Source organism: Nerophis lumbriciformis, linkage group LG21, assembly GCF_033978685.3.
Source record: "Nerophis lumbriciformis linkage group LG21, RoL_Nlum_v2.1, whole genome shotgun sequence".
Classification (NCBI taxonomy): domain Eukaryota; kingdom Metazoa; phylum Chordata; class Actinopteri; order Syngnathiformes; family Syngnathidae; genus Nerophis; species Nerophis lumbriciformis.
In genome coordinates, this window is record NC_084568.2 from 8683514 (window position 1) to 8701128 (window position 17615).

Consider the following 17615-nt stretch of genomic DNA (forward strand, 5'->3'; position numbering starts at 1 on the left):
AGTGTCACCAGTCCGGGAGTTGGTTAAAGTGCTGTTATTAAGCACGGTTTTATGATCATTTTCATTTAAAAAGGTTATAATATCAGATAGGAGTTTTACTGCTGTTAATCATTAACAGCGTTTATACAAAAATAAAGTAAATGAGTAGTGTCACCAGTCCGGGAGTTGGTTAAAGTGCTGTTATTAAGCACGGTTTTATGATCATTTTCATTTAAAGAGGTTATAATATCAGACAGGAGTTTTACTGCTGTTTATCATTAACAGCGTTTATACAAAAATAAAGTAAATGAATAGTGTCACCAGTCCGGGAGTTGATTAAAGTGCTGTTATTAAGCACGGTTTTATGATCATTTTCATTTAAAAAGGTTATAATATCAGATAGGAGTTTTACTGCTGTTTATCATTAACAGCGTTTATACAAAAATAAAGTACCGTATTTTCCGCACCATAAGGCGCCCTGGGTTATAAGCCGCGCCTTCAATGAACGGCATATTTCAAAACTTTGTCCACCTATAAGCCGCCCCGTGTTATAAGCCGCATCTAACTGCGCTAAAGGAATGTCAAAAAAACCAGTCAGATAGGTCAGTCAAACTTTAATAATATATTAAAAACCAGCGTGATGTGGGCGCGCATGGAGTCGTATATCAACATGGACGGAGCTGCGTGAAAAAAGCCACCCGGCCTCTTCGCGTAAACTTACCTTAACCACTCGCTCATCTTTTCTTCATCCATCCCTTCGAGTTAGCTTTTATGATGACGCCGGCTGGAAAGGTCTCTTTTGGCAAGGTCTTCCTTTTGAATATCACCATGGGTGGAAGTTTCTGGCCATTAGCATGGCAAGCTAGAACCACAGTGAAGGATGACTTCTCATTCCCTGTGGTGCGAATATTCACCGTACGTGCTCCCGTTGTATCCACAGTGCGGTTCACAGGAATATCAAAAGTCAGTGGAACCTCGTCCATGTTGATAATGTTCTCTGGCCGGATCTTTTTTTCAGCTATCTTGTTTTTACAATATGCACGGAAAGTAGCCAGCTTTTCTTGAAAGTCTTTAGGCAGTTGCTGTGAAATAGTAGTCCGTGTGCGGATGGAGAGATTGCGTCTTGGAAACCTGTCGCTTAGTAGGAGCCATTTTGTGGTCTTTACAGATGTAAACACACAAAGGAAATGAAACGTACGGTGATATCCGCGCCCTTTTTCTTCTTCTACGCGGGCGGGTGGTTGCTTACAGTAGAAGAAGTAGCGCTTCCTGTTCTATGGGGGCGGGTGCTTACCTTGGCGGTTGCTTGCGTAGAAGAAGAAGCGCTTCCTGTTCTACCGGGAAAAAAGATGGCGGCTGTTTACCGAAGTTGCGAGACCGAAACTTTATGAAAATGAATCTTAATATTAATCCATATATAAAGTGCACCGGGTTATAAGGCGTACTGTCAGCTTTTGTTTGGCCACACCCGGTCTTTTGCATTAACCGTGGATGGTTGCCTGAAAGTCAGCATAGGTTTTTATACAACAAGTCAATGAAAAGACTCTTGCAAATGTCACTAAAACTACAGAACACCCTGACTGGACTTTTAATTAAAAACCTGGCTAATTTGCATATATTCAAGCGATTAATTGTCTTATAGCGCACAAGTTTAAAATACTATCTAAAAGCAAAACCAGTTTTTAACAACAAACAACGCTGGCAGAGTTTACCTGCGCATTATTGTCAACTAAAGATAAGTTCTGCGATTAATTGTGATTAATCAAAATTCCAAAGTGAGATTAATCTGATTTAAAAAATAAATAAATTGTTAGACAACACTAGTATTGCACCGGTACCAAAATGTATTTCAATACTTTTCGGTACTTTTCTAAATAAAAGGGTACCACAAAAAAAATGGCATTATTGGCTTTATTTTAACAAAAAATCTTAGGGTCCATTAAACATATGTTTCTTATTGCAAGTTTGTCCTTAAATAAAATAGTGAACATACAAGACAACTTGTCTTTTAGTAGTAAGTAAACAAAGAAAGACATATGCAGTAACATATTGTGTCATTTATCTACCTATTATTTTGTCAAATTTATGAAGGACAAGCTGTAAAAAATGATTATTAATCTACTTGTTCATTTACTGTTAATATCTGCTTATTTTCTCTTTTAACACGCTCTATCTACACTTCTGTTAAAATGTAATAATCACTTATTCTTCTGTTGTTTGGATACTTTACATTAGTTTTGGATGATACCACAAATTTAGGTATCAATCCGATACCAAGTAGTTACAGGATCATACATTGGTCATATTCAAAGTCCTCATGTGTCCAGGGACGTATTTCCAAAAAATATCATAGTAGCATCGACTAGATATGCTCCTGTACTTGGTATCATTACAGTGGATGACAGGTGTAGATCCACCAATGGCGTTTGTTTACATTGTGACGTAAGTAGTAAGCATGTTTAGCTATTCCTCGTCCTGCAGGGATGATACTTGTAAGAAACTCACTTTGTCTTCCTGAGGGCGTTTCAGTGTTATAACTTCACCTTTATCTTTAGTTTTTAAGCCAAAATGCGTCCGTTCTCCCTTTTCTGTCTACACACTGTGTCTGCTTGTAAGTACTCCGTGATCGTGCGCTGCCGAACATGCTCCTCTGCTCGTAAAACCAGCAATGACACGACGTGACGACGACGGAGGGGGCTGGGGAGCGGTACTTTTTAGAGGCGGTATAGTACCGAACATGATTCATGAGTATCGCGGTAAGCCGTACAACCCTAGACAGCACTTATTAATACAAAACAACAAAATAGAATGTTTTTTCTTATTCTTTTGGTCATCGTTACAAAAAAGTAGAGGTTTGCTTGTCCACATGACCAGATGTTCCCACTCTGGAACCAGTTGTCTAAAAACATCACTTCGGATACTGGATTTGATTCGGTGTTTCTCTTTAATAATCGGATTGATTGATTGATTGAAACTTTGTATTAGTAGATTGCCCAGTACAGTACATATTCCGTACAATTGACCACTAAATGGTAACACCCCAATAAGTTTTTCAACTTGTTTAAGTCGGGGTCCACGTTAATCAATTCATGGTAGTGAAGTGAATTATATTTATATAGCGCTTTTCTCTAGTGACTCAAAGCGCTTTACATAGTGAAAACCCAATATCTAAGTTACATTTAAACCAGTGTGGGTGGCACTGGGAGCAGGTGGGTAAAGTGTCTTGCCCTAGGACACAACGGCAGTGACTAGGATGGCGGAAGCGGGGATCGAACCTGCAACCCTCAAGTTGATGGCACGGCCACTCTACCAACCGAGCTATACCGCCCCACATAAATATATACTATCAGCATAATACAGTCATCACACACGTTAATCATCAGAGTATATACATTGAATTATTTACATTATTTATAGAGATGTACGCTATTATCGGCCGATATATGTGTTAAAATGTAATATCGGAAATTATCGGTATCGTTTTTGTTTTGTTTTTTAAATTAAATCAACATAAAAACACAAGATACTTCCAGTCCTATAAGATAATTATACATGATATTAGAGATGTCCGATAATATCGGCCTGCAAATATTATCGGCCAATAAATGCTTTAAAATGTAACATCGGAAATTATCGGTATCGTTTTTTTTATTATCGGTATCATTTTTTTCTTCTTTTTTTTTTCTTTTTTTTATTAAATCAACATAAAAAACACAAGATACACTTACAATTAGTGCACCAACCCAAAAAACCTCCCTCCCCCATTTACATTCATTCACACAAAAGGGTTGTTTCTTTCTGTTATTAATATTGTGGTTCCTACATTATATATCAATATATATCAATACAGTCTGCAAGGGATACAGTCCGTAAGCACACATGATTGTGCGTGCTGCTGGTCCACTAATAGTACTAACCTTTAACAGTTAATTTGACTCATTTTCATTAATTACTAGTTTCTATGTAACTGTCTTTATATTGTTTTAATTTATTTTTTATACAAAAAAATGTTTTTAATGCATCTTATTTTATAAAAAAAATTTTTAAAGTACTTTATCTTCACCATACCTGGTTGTCCAAATTAGGCATAATAATGTGTTAATTCCACGACTGTATATATCGGTTGATATTGGTATCGGTAATTAAAGAGTTGGACAATATCGGATAGCGGCAAAAAGCCATTATCGAACATCCCTAATTATAATATGGGTCTGAATATTATGTCAGACCCACTCGACATCCATTGCTTTCGGTCTCCCCTAGAGGGGGGGGGTTACCCACATATGCGGTCCTCTCCAAGGTTTCTCATAGTCATTCACATCGACGTCCCACTGGGGTGAGTTTTTCCTTGCCCTTATGTGGGCTTTGTACCGAGGATGCCGTTGTGGCTTGTGCAGCCCTTTGAGACATTTGTGATTTAGGGCTATATAAATAAACATTGATTGATTGATTGATTGATTTACAATCAATCGTGGATTCTATATTATCATGGTTAAACAGTATCGCAATCCTTTCGTATGTCTTCCATGTACAAACATTTTTTACAAAGAATGTTGAAGTCTGAATTATTATTACATATTTAAATCTATCGTGTTTGCAGTGCAAGGCTCCTTCCCTGGCTGTGGATGTTACATAATGCCTCATTTCCCATGCGACTGCGCACAGCATAGATGGACGTAGAAGACTAGACATGTGACCACTGTAGCATCCGGCTAAGCAAATTAGCGACTCATTTTGGTGCCTTGTATAACCACGGAATGCACAGAAACTAGGGGTGTAACGGTACGTGTATTTGTATTGATAAGGGGGTTCCGGTTCGGTTCGGTTCGGAGGTGTACAGAACGAGTTTCCACACGGACATATTAAGTAGCGTAATGCACGTTGTGTAAACAATGCACACCGAGGCACAACACATGGCATATTAGCAGCTAACGGGCTAGGATAGACTGACCATACATCCTCTTTTGCGGAGCTGTCAGGGCGTAGTTTCTTAAATGCCTCAAATGTCCGGCATTTTGAGTTAGGGTTGCGTGTATTTTCAATGTACGTTCAGGGTTAAGAAGGGGTTAAAAACAAAACAAATTGTGAAGGTGCGCAGCAGCATTGGTGAGGGAGGGGCAGAGACAGAGAGAGAGTGAGAAAGTTATGATAAACGCGCATGCGTCGCCAGGCACGGCTTTTTATCCATAGATTTAATTTTTTTATTATCTATAGCAGGGGTGTCAAAAGTGTGCCATTTGCGGCCTCCAGCTAATGTTTTAAAGGCCCACGGCACATTCTAAAAATACTATTAAAATAAACAAAAACATAACAAAAGTGATATAAAAAAGGTTAAATGTAATTTAGAAAAAGTTGCAATGTTGACTAATAAAACAAAGCTGTTTTTTTTCTTCTTTCAAACTAAACATAATATTGAATCAAAATCAATGTTATTATGAATTATTGACCTATCCAAGGTTCCCATTACTTCACATCAAATATTCCACTAAGAAAAATATTTTTGGTGGAAGATTTTGCAAATTTGGTAAATAAATAACCCCCAAAATTTATATTTTGTTGTTTTCTTACTGTACCGAAAATGAACCGAACCGTGACCTCTAAACCGAGGTACGTACCGAACCGACATTTTTGTGTACCCTAACCAGAAACGTTTCCAGTGGTCGTAAGCACACAGCTGGAAGAGGCATGTCGTAGATCTACTCATTCATACTTATGGCTGATAGCGTTGTCGCACTGTGTGTGTATCATTGAATATCATCTTTTGAATTGTTCATCTACTTTCTGCGGTTCCAGTTCGGCGTCTGTTGAAGTGTACGAAGCACTTTTTCTTTTGTTGTTTTGCGACTTCACGTTCGGTTAGCCTGTGTTTATGCTCCCGTCTGTTTCCGCACTATTTTAACATTTTACAACCGTCTATGAATGCACTTAAATACCGTATTTTCCGGACTCTTTTCCCACGCTTTGAACCCTGCGGTTTATACAAAGGTGTGGCTAATCTATGGATTTTTCTTCGCAGACGACAATGTTTTGTGTACAACAAACTTACATAGTAGCGGTGTGTTATTGTTTGTGCTACGGCCGGTTCAAAAGTGGACGGTATTTCCTTCCGTTTCTTGTCTTGAGCCGGAAGTATAAGTGCCGTTCTGTCTACAAGGCAATAGTGTTTCTACTGGTATGGATTCTTCATTTATTACTCCAAGCAACGATTGTAGGATTTACAGTAAACGTATTAAACCGTTTAATAATTAATAGGAGTGTTTTCATGCATATTTTTACGTGCCAGCGTCACCAACACATTTAAGAGTGTCTGTGTTCGTATTATTAACTTACAATGACATTATTTTCGTATTGTTTGAGTTCTGTAAATTCACCGAAACGTCACCGTGGAGATATTGAGTCTGTTTAGCTGATTGGACAATGACTTATGTTTTGTTTGATCAGCCGTTTTACTGCTGTGTGACAGGTTTGGAAACAATGTATGTAAATAAACATTAATGAAATCTTTCTGGGTAAATATCTCGTTTCACAACGTATACATCTGCTGTTGATATATGGAAAAATATATTTTCTTCTAAAATTCAGTAGGCGTGGCTTAAATACGGGAAATACGAAAGTATGATCATCGATTTTTGGACGTTTGCCTCATTGAGTTAAGAACTGTTCATGTCCCAGTCGGGTAAGAATTGATCACCTCCAGGGAACCCAGAATGCGGTTGCCATCCGTGACATACAGCAGCTTTAAATACGCTTTTTTATGTAGAACTCAGGTCCACCCTGGAAGATGACCCAAATCTCATATTTATTTGTGTTTAAAAACAACCTCTCTAGATACTAAAATAAGGTTAGGAGGGTTTTAGAAAGTAAAAAATTATATAACTGTGACATATTCTGAACAAATGTGTTCCATGCCCTCCTGGCAGCCAGCGTCCCTTGCAGTGGACATTATGTTTTACATACAGTCGTGGTCAAAAGTTGTAAAGAACATCATGTAATGGCTGTCTTCAGTTTCCAATCATTTCTACCACAGAACTTTCCTCCAGAAGGTCTTATCTTTGTCCATGTGATGTCAGATGAAACAAAAATTGAGCTGTTTGGCCACAATACCCAGCAATATGTTTGGAGGAGAAAAGGTGAGGCCTTTAATCCCAGGAACACCATGCCTATGGTCAAGCATGGTGGTGGTAGTATTATGCTCTGGGTCTGTTTTGCTGCCAATGGAACTGGTGCTTTACAGAGAGTAAATGGGACAATGAAAAAGGAGGATTACCTTCAAATTCTTCAGGACAACCTAAAATCATCAGCCCGGAGGTTGGGTCTTGGGCGCAGTTGGGCGTTCCAACAGGACAATGACCCCAAACACACGTCAAAGGTGGCAAAGGAATGGCTAAATCAGGCTAGAATTAAGGTTTTACAATAACCTTCCCAAAGTCCTGACTTAACCTCTTAAGGCCCAAGTTGTTTGTTTACATGCAACATTACATTATTGGACTCTAATTAGGATAAAAACTAAAAATCATATTTTGATATACTTAGTCCATAGGTACACAAACGTGTACTTCATGTGTAGTGACATGCTAATTTTTATTTTTACACCTTTTTTTTTCCAAATTCCATTGTATGTTATACTCTTCTGACACCACCAGATGGCAGTATAAGTGTCCACATAAGTGGCCATAAGACCCCAATTCAGTAGTGTACACAATTTTGGAAATAAGAGCTAAAAGGTGCTGTCCACGCATGTGGCCACTAAGCCTTTAGAGGTTAAATGTGTGGACAGTGCTGAAGAAACAAGTCCATGGCAAAAAACCAACAAATTTAGCACCAATTTTGTCAAGAGGAGTGGTCCAAAATTCAACCAGAAGCTTGTAGATGGCTACCATGAGCGCCTTATTGCAGTGAAACTTGCCAAGGGACATGTACCGTATTTTTCGGCCTATAAGTCGCAGTTTTTTTCATAGTTTGGCCGGGGGTGCGACTTATACTCAGGTGCGACTTATGTGTGAAATTATTAACACATTACCGTAAAATATCAAATAATATTATTCACGTAAGAGACTAGACGTATAAGATTTCATGGGATTTAGCGATTAGGAGTGACAGATTGTTTGGTAAACGTATAGCATGTTCTATATGTTATAGTTATTTGAATGACTCTTACCATAATATGTTACGTTAACATACCAGTTGGTTATTTATGCCTCATATAACGTACACTTATTCAGCCTGTTGTTCACTATTCTTTATTTATTTTAAATTGCCCTTCAAATGTCTATTCTTGGTGTTGGCTTTTATCAAATACATTTCCCCCAAAAAATGCGACTTATACTCCAGTGCGACTTATAGGGGTGTAACGGTACGTGTATTTGTATTGAACCGTTTTGGTACGGGGGTTCCGGTTCGGTTCGGAGGTGTACCGAACGAGTTTCCACACGGACATATTAAGTAGCGTAACGTACGTTGTGTAAACAATACACACCGAGGCACAACACACGGCGTGCTAGCAGCTAACGGGCTACGATAGACTGACCATACGTCCTCTTTTCACCGGACATGTCCTCTTTTGCGGAGCTGTCAGGGCGGACTTTCTTAAATGCCTCGAATGTCCGGCATTTCGAGTTAGAATTGCGTGTATTTTCAATGTACGTTCAGGGTTAAGAAGGGGTTAAAAACAAAACAAATTGTGAAGGTGCGCAACAGCATTGGTGAGGGAGGGGCAGAGACAGAGAGAGAGAGAGAGTTATGATAAACGCGCATGCGTCGCCAGGCTCTGCTTTTTATCCATAGATTTAATTTTTTATTATCTATAGCAGGGGTGTCAAAAGTGTGCCCCGGAGGCCATTTGCGGCCCACTGCTAATGTTTTAAAGGCCCACGGCACATTCTAAAAATACCATTAAAATCAACAAAAACATAACAAAAGTGAAATAAAAAAACTTAAAGGTTAAATGTAATTTAGAAAAAGTTGCAATGTTGACTAATAAAACAAAGCTGTTTTTTTTTTTCTTTCAAACTGTCATTGCTCAAAACATAATATTGAATCAAAATCAATGTTATTATGAGTTATTGACCTATCCAAGGTTCCCATTACTTCACATCAAATATTCCACTAAGAAAAATATTTTTGGTGGAAGATTTTGCAAATTTGGTAAATAAATAAACCAAAAATGTATATTTTGTTGTTTTCTTACTGTACCGAAAATGAACCGAACCGTGACCTCTAAACCGAGGCACGTACCGAACCGAATTGTTTGTGTACCGTTACACCCCTAGCGACTTATATATGTTTTTTTCCTTCTTTATTATGCATTTTCGGCCGGTGCGATTTATACTCCGGAGCGACTTATAATCCGAAAAATACGGTAAGCAAATATTAACATACTTTTGACCCTCACATTTTCAGTAGACCCATAATAAATTCATAAAAGAACCAAACTTCATGAATGTTTTTAGTGACCAACAAGTATGTGCTCCAATCACTCTATCACAAAAAAATAAGAGTTGTAGAAATGATTGTAAACTCAGGACAGCCATGACATTATGTTCTTCACAACTTTTGATCGCCCACTTGCAGAAAAGGCCGGTTCTCCAGAAGGCATGAAACAAAACTAGCAATGGAGGATGTGAGCACACAGTATCTGTGTATTCTTGAACACTTTAGCTCTGTACTGTAAACTGTATGTGTGAATACAGTGTTTCCTTTTCCTTTCTTGCAACTATAATGATGTCATGTCTTTCCGTTACTGTATCATGCTCATCAAATGGGGATGATGTTGCACTTTTATTTTTTTTCTCCCTCCACCCACCCCAACATTTCTCTGTGTACAGTATTCTGACCCCCTCGGAATCATTACTGAATGAGAACGTTTCAGCAGGGTATTATTTGATAGTATTTTACAAAGAAGACACTTTTTTTGGTTGAAATAATGTATTGAAATGTGTATTTTTATTTTTTTTTGCTCGTTTCTCTTAGTAATGTCAAACACAAAGATACCGACCAAGTACAAAAAGGGACGAATGAAATTGTTCGTTTTGAATATGTCAGTAGGTCCTCATGGCTAACAAGGAATAAGCAATTTTAATATTTCTCACACACACACACACACACACACGCACAACGTATAGTAAAATGCACCCACATGCATTCACACGCACAACAACAGACCTTTGCAGGATCTGGTTGCCACAATGAATGAAAAAACGTAATATATTCCCTCTCTCTTCCCGGTAAATGTTTAATACTGTAAATATGTACTTGAAAATGCTGAATCTATTTTTATAATTTGTTTGAAAAATAATGTGTTGGATATAATATCTGCTCACTGTGTAAGGGGTTTGTTTGGATTTAGGGCCACGGCCGAAAAAAATGGTGTTTGGAATATGAAAGTGAAACAAAAAAAAAAAAATGTCTTTTTGTTAGTTTTTGATGATTTTTACCCATTAGAGGAAATTCTGATGGTTGTTATAATTATAAAATGTGTTATTAAAAAATCTCCAATATAAGCAAACGTATCATTCATCATGTCTTTCTTTTTATATTGAAGGGTCATACAATTGTTTGTCAGTTTGTTCATAGTTAACTCAAAATGAAACGTGATTAATTGCATATATATATATTTTTTATCAATAATAAGTGTACCCTAGATGGATAATTTTCACGTTTTTATTACCATGATTGGACAAATAGTTTGTTTTAATTAAATGTGTGTTAAACATTATGCTTTTTTAAACTGTTCAATACAAAAATGACATAAACACGCTTAAATGACAATAATAATTGTGTTGGTGTCTTGCCAGATTTTGTATTTTGTAGGAATCTCTAATATAAGCAAACGTATTATTCATCATGTCTTTTTTTGTATATTTAAGGGTCATACAATTGTTTCTGTGGCTGTCAAACAATTAAAATATTTAATCACGATTAATCAGTTTGTTCTTAGTTAACTCAAAATCAAAATTAATTGCATATATATATTTTTTGTCAATAATAAGTGTACCCTAGACGGAAAATTTTCAAGTTTTTATTACCGTGATTGGACAAATAGTTTGTTTTAATTAAATGTGTGTTAAACATTATGCTTTTTTAAACTGTTCAATACAAAAAGGACATAAACATGCTTAAATGACAATTAAAAAAAAGATCTGCATTGTGTTGGTGTCTTGCCAGATTTTGTATTTTGTAGGAATCTCCAATATAAGCAAACGTATCATTCATCATGTCTTTTTTTTCATATTGAAGGGTCATACAATTGTTTCTGTGGCTGTCAAACAATTAAAATAATATAATCACGATTAATCACAGTTTGTTCATATTTAACTGAAAATTAAACAATTAATTGCAAATATAATTTGTCAATAATAAGTGTACCCTAGACGGATAATTTTCAAGTTTTTATTACTATGTTTGGATAATAGTTTGTTTTAATAAAATGTTTGTTAAACATTATGCTTTTTTAAACTGTTCAATACAAAAAGGACATAAACACGCTTAAATGACAATAATAACTGTGTTGGTGTCTTGCCAGATTTTGTATTTTGTAGGAATCTCTAATATAAGCAAACGTATCATTCATCATGTCTTTTTTTGTATATTTAAGGGTCATACAATTGTTTCTGTGGCTGTCAAACGATTAAAATATTTAATCACGATTAATCACAGTTTGTTTATAGTTAACTCAAAATTAAACGCAATTAATTGCAGATATAATTTGTCAATAATAAGTGTACCCTAGACCAGTCTTTTTCAACCAGTGTGAAGGTAAAAAAGGTGTCTAATGCTTAAACCAAAAATAAACAAAAGGTGAGTGCACCTAAGAAAAGGCATTGAAGCTTATGGAAGGCTATGCAGAACGAAACTAAAACTGAACTGGCTGCAAAGTAAAAAAAACAGAATGCTGGACGACAGCAAAGACTTACTGTGGAGCAAAGACGGCATCCACAATGTACATCCGAACATGACATGACAGTCAACAATGTCCCCACAGAGAAGGATAAAAACAACTGAAATATCCTTGATTGCGGGAAAAATCGCTCAAAGGAAGACATTAAACTGCTACAGGAAAATACTAAAAAAAGAGAAAAAGCCACCAAAATAGGAGCGCAAGACAAGAACTAAAACACTACACACAGGAAAACAGCAAAAAACTCAATAATTCAGGGCGTGATGTGACAGGTGGTGACAGTACACCTACTTTGAGACAAGAGCTATAGTGATGCATGCTTGGTTATGCTTTAAAGTCATATCGAACAATTGTGTCAACGACTTTTTACTGTCAACCGAGTTCGTTTTTTAAGGATTTCTGCTGGTGGTTTGCCTCCGCATTTTTTTCAACGCAAAAAATGTGCCTTGGCTCAAAAAAGATTGAAAAACACTGCCTTAGACAGATAATTATCAAGTTTTTATTACCATGATTGGACAAATAGTTTGTTTTAATTAAATGTGTGTTAAACATTATGCTTTTTTAAACTGTTCAATACAAAAATTACATAAACACGCTTAAATGACAAAAAAAAAAAAAGATCTGCATTGTGTTGGTGTCTTGCCAGATTTTGTATTTTGTAGGAATCTCTAATATAAGCAAACGTATCATTCATCATGTCTTTTTTTGTATATTTAAGGGTCATACAATTGTTTCTGAGGCTGTCAAACAATTAAAATATTTAATCACGATTAATCACAGTTTGTTTATAGTTAACTCAAAATTAAACGCACTTAATTGCAGATATAATTTGTCAATAATAAGTGTACCCTAAACAGATATTTTCAAGTTTTTATTACCATGTTTGGACAAATAGTTTGTTTTAATTAAATGTGTGTTAAACATTATGCTTTTTCAAACAGTTTAATACAAAAAGGACATAAACACGCTTAAATGACGATAAAAAACATTACCTGCATTGTGTTGGTGTCTTGCCAGATTTTGTATTTTGTAGGAATTTCCAATATAAGCAAACGTATCATATTTGTTTCATATTGAAGGGTCATACAATTGTTTCTGTGGCTGTCAAACAATTAAAATATTTAATCACGATTAATCACAGTTTGTTTATAGTTAACTCAAAATTAAACGCGATTAATTGCAGATATGATTTGTCAATAATAAGTGTACCCTAGACCAGTCTTTTTCAACCAGTGTGAAGGTAAAAAGGTGTCTAATGCTTAAACCAAAAATAAACAAAAGGTGAGTGCACCTAAGAAAAGGCATTGAAGCTTATGGAAGGCTATGCAGAACAAAACTAAAACTGAACTGCCTACAAAGTAAACAAAAACAGAATGCTGGACGACAGCAAAGACTTACTGTGGAGCAAAGACGGCGTCCACAATGTACATCCGAACATGACATGACAATCAACAATGTCCCCACAAAGAAGGATAAAAACAACTGAAATATCCTTGATTGCGGGAAAAATCGCTCAAAGGAAGACATTAAACTGCTACAGGAAAATACTAAAAAAAGAGAAAAAGCCACCAAAATAGGAGCGCAAGACAAGAACTAAAACACTACGCACAGGAAAACAGCAAAAAACTCAATAAGTCAGGGCGTGATGTGACAGATGGTGACAGTACACCTACTTTGAGACAAGAGCTATAGTGATGCATGCTTGGTTATGCTTTAAAGTCATATACAACAATTGTGTCAACGACTTTTTACTGTCAACTGAGTTCGTTTTTTAAGGATTTCTGCTGGTGGTGTGCCTCCGCATTTTTTTCAACGCAAAAAATGTGCCTTGGCTCAAAAAAGACTGAAAAACACTGCCTTAGACAGATCATTTTCAAGTTTTTATTACCATGATTGGACAAAATAGTTAGTTTTAATTAAATGTGTGTTAAACATTATGCTTTTGAAACTGTTCAATACAAAAAGGACATAAAGACGCTTAAATGACAATTTAAAAAAAAAAGACCTGCATTGTGTTGGTGTCTTGCCAGATTTTGTATTTTGTAGGAATCTCCAATATAAGCAAACGTATCATTCATCATGTCTTATTTTTGTATATTGAAGGGTCATATAATTGTTTCTGTGGCTGTCAAACAATTAAAATATTTAATCACGATTAATCACAGTTTGTTCATATTTAACTGAAAATTAAACAATTAATTGCAAATATAATTTGTCAATAATAAGTGTACCCTAGACGGATAATTTTCAAGTTTTTATTACTATGTTTGGACAAATAGTTTGTTTTAATTAAATGTTTGTTAAACATTATGCTTTTTTAAACTGTTCAATACAAAAAGGACATAAACACGCTTAAATGACAATTAAAAAAAAGACCTGCATTGTGTTGGTGTCTTGCCAGATTTTGTATTTTGTAGGAATCTCCAATATAAGCAAACGTATTATTCATCATGTCTTTTTTTTTTGTATATTTAAGGGTCATACAATTGTTTCTGTGGCTGTCAAACAATTAAAATATTTAATCACGATTAATCACAGTTTGTTCACAGTTAACTCAAAATTAAACGCGATTAATTGCAGATATAATTTGTCAATAATAAGTGTACCCTAGACCAGTCTTTTTCAACCAGTGTGAAGGTAAAAAAGGTGTCTAATGCTTAAACCAAAAATAAACAAAAGGTGAGTGCACCTAAGAAAAGGCATTGAAGCTTATGGAAGGCTATGCAGAACGAAACTAAAACTGAACTGCCTACAAAGTAAACAAAAACAGAATGCTGGACGACAGCAAAGACTTACTGTGGAGCAAAGACGGCATCCACAATGTACATCGGAACATGACATGACAGTCAACAATGTCCCCACAAAGAAGGATAAAAACAACTGAAATATCCTTGATTGCGGGAAAAATCGCTCAAAGGAAGACATGAAACTGCTACAGGAAAATACTAAAAAAAGAGAAAAAGCCACCAAAATAGGAGTGCAAGACAAGAACTAAAACACTACACACAGGAAAACAGCAAAAAAGTCTAAATAAGTCACGGCGTGATGTTACCGGTGGTGAGAGTACACCTACTTTGAGACAAGAGCTATAGTGATGCATGCTTGGTTATGCTTTAAAGTCATATCGAACAATTGTGTCAACGACTTTTTACTGTCAACTGAGTTAGTTTTTTAAGGATTTCTGCTGGTGGTGTGCCTCCGCATTTTTTCAACGCAAAAAATGTGCCTTGGCTCAAAAAAGACTGAAAAACACTGCCTTAGACAGATCATTTTCAAGTTTTTATTACCATGATTGGACAAAATAGTTAGTTTTAATTAAATGTGTGTTAAACATTATGCTTTTGAAACTGTTCAATACAAAAAGGACATAAACACGCTTAAATGACAATAATAAAAAAAAGATCTGCATTGTGTTGGTGTCTTGCCAGATTTTGTATTTTGTAGGAATCTCCAATATAAGCAAACGTATCATTCATCATGTCTTTTTTTTTGTATATTGAAGGGTCATATAATTGTTTCTGTGGTTGTCAAACGATTAAAATATTTAATCACGATTAATCACAATTTGTTCATAGTTAACTCAAAATTAAACGCAATTAATTGCAGATATAATTTGTCAATAATAAGTGTGCCCTAGACAGATATTTTCAAGTTTTTATTACCATGTTTGGACAAATAGTTTGTTTTAATTAAATGTGTGTTAAACATTATGCTTTTTTAAACAGTTTAATACAAAAAGGACATAAACACACTTAAATGACAATAAAAACATTACCTGCATTGTGTTGGTGTCTTGCCAGATTTTGTATTTTGTCCGAATACAGAATTTGTATTCCTGCTGTAGGAGCACTTGCACTCAGAGGAGGAGCTACACCATGTTTAGATGTTTCATGCATTATTAACACAAAATGTGGATTGTAACGGTCATTGTTTGATTGTGTAATGTAATCTGTGATATTTCTACCTGAAATCCTGTACATGACATGTCGTTAGGCCTGGGCCGATACCAAATTTTGGTATATTGACCAACAAATTATTGCCAATAAACGATATTATTGCCAGGATTTTTATGAGACCAAATTACCCATTAATTTAATGATAAAAATGCATGTATGTCCTTAAAAATGCAATAAACATGTATTTTAACATTGTAATTAAAATGAAAACGTTAAATGTCCAAGTTGAATAAAACAATAAAATATACTTTGTCTTTCAGCTAAATTTTGGACTTGAATAAAAATTACAACTAAAAGCAATAAAATATCTATAACAATAAATAAAATAGCTAAATAAAGTATTGGCAAAGTTGCACTTCCATATTGAACATGTAGGCAGAGGTAGAGTTGTGCATTACTTAATTGACAATCAAGTTCGGGGCCTTTTTAAACAAAAGTGCAGAGTAACAATATAAACACTAGAGTTTAAACATATGTATTAATAGGTCGTATACAAAACAAAATTAAGTTTGGCTGATTCCGAGTGAGAAATGACATGACAACACTTTTAGAAAATGCTAGTTTTATAACCAGATTAAATGGCAGCATGTCTTTGGCAAAGTATGTATTTTGTGTAAGTATTTGGTTTTGTGATCATTTTGTCCATGTTAGCTGCTACATGCGACTACAAAGGCGGACACGCGCACATTTTCAGGACTTATGCAGATCCCAAATACAGATCAGCAGGTACCAGAAGGTAAGAAAAGTTGTTTTTGCATAATATTGCGAAACAAAAACGCCAGATAATGACTGACCTTATACACACACCATAATAATGCTTATATGTTGAAGCACAGTACAATCCATCAAGCGGTGCGGCTTCATAGCTTACCAAAGTCGTACTAAAACATTTTGATCGATTTTTGAGCGCCGTGTGTAATGTTCTATATTTTCAACGGAACATATAAAATGTTGGTGTTGTTTACTTGAGTCATATTGCCATCGTAGTGCAGTCTTTCAACCTTTTTTGAGCCAAGGCACATTTTTTTCATTAAAAAAAATACCCACCAGCAGAAAAGGTTAAAAAAACTAAACTCCACCAGGTTGCCGTGCCTTATTTTGAGTTTGTTGTCGTTTCCTGCGTGTAGTGCTTTAGTTCCTGTCTTGCGCTGTTATTTTGGTGACTCTTCCTGTTTTGTTGGTGTTCTCCTGTAGCAGCTTCACGCCTTCCTTTGAGTGCTATTGTTTACAGCACAGATAAGAACGAAATTTTGTTACATAAGCTCATGGTAGTGCAGGATTAAAAAAAAGCAATACGGTGCATATATGAAAAAATAAATATATATAAATAATATATAAATATATATAAATAATATATAAATATATATATATACATTAAATAAATATATATAAATATATATACCGTATTATTCGGACTATAAGTCGCAGTTTTTTCACAGTTTGGCCGGGCTCCAGTGCGACTTATATATGTTTTTTTCCTTCTTTATTATGCATTTTCGGCAGGTGCGACTTATACTCCGGTGCGACTTATACTCCGAAAAATGCGGTAAATAAATAAATAGATTACTGTACAGATAAATATATTGCACTTTTTCACATGCGTCCACGTTTATGGATGTATGTTATATTGTCTTTTTTATTCCAGCGAGTTAATCCATTTTAGGGGGAGTTGAGGGGATGATTTAATTATGATGTGTTCAAGAGTCTTACGGCCTTTCCTGCCTTTTGTTATTTTTTTGGTTTAAGCATTACATACCTTTTTACCTGCACGCTGTCTCCTGCTG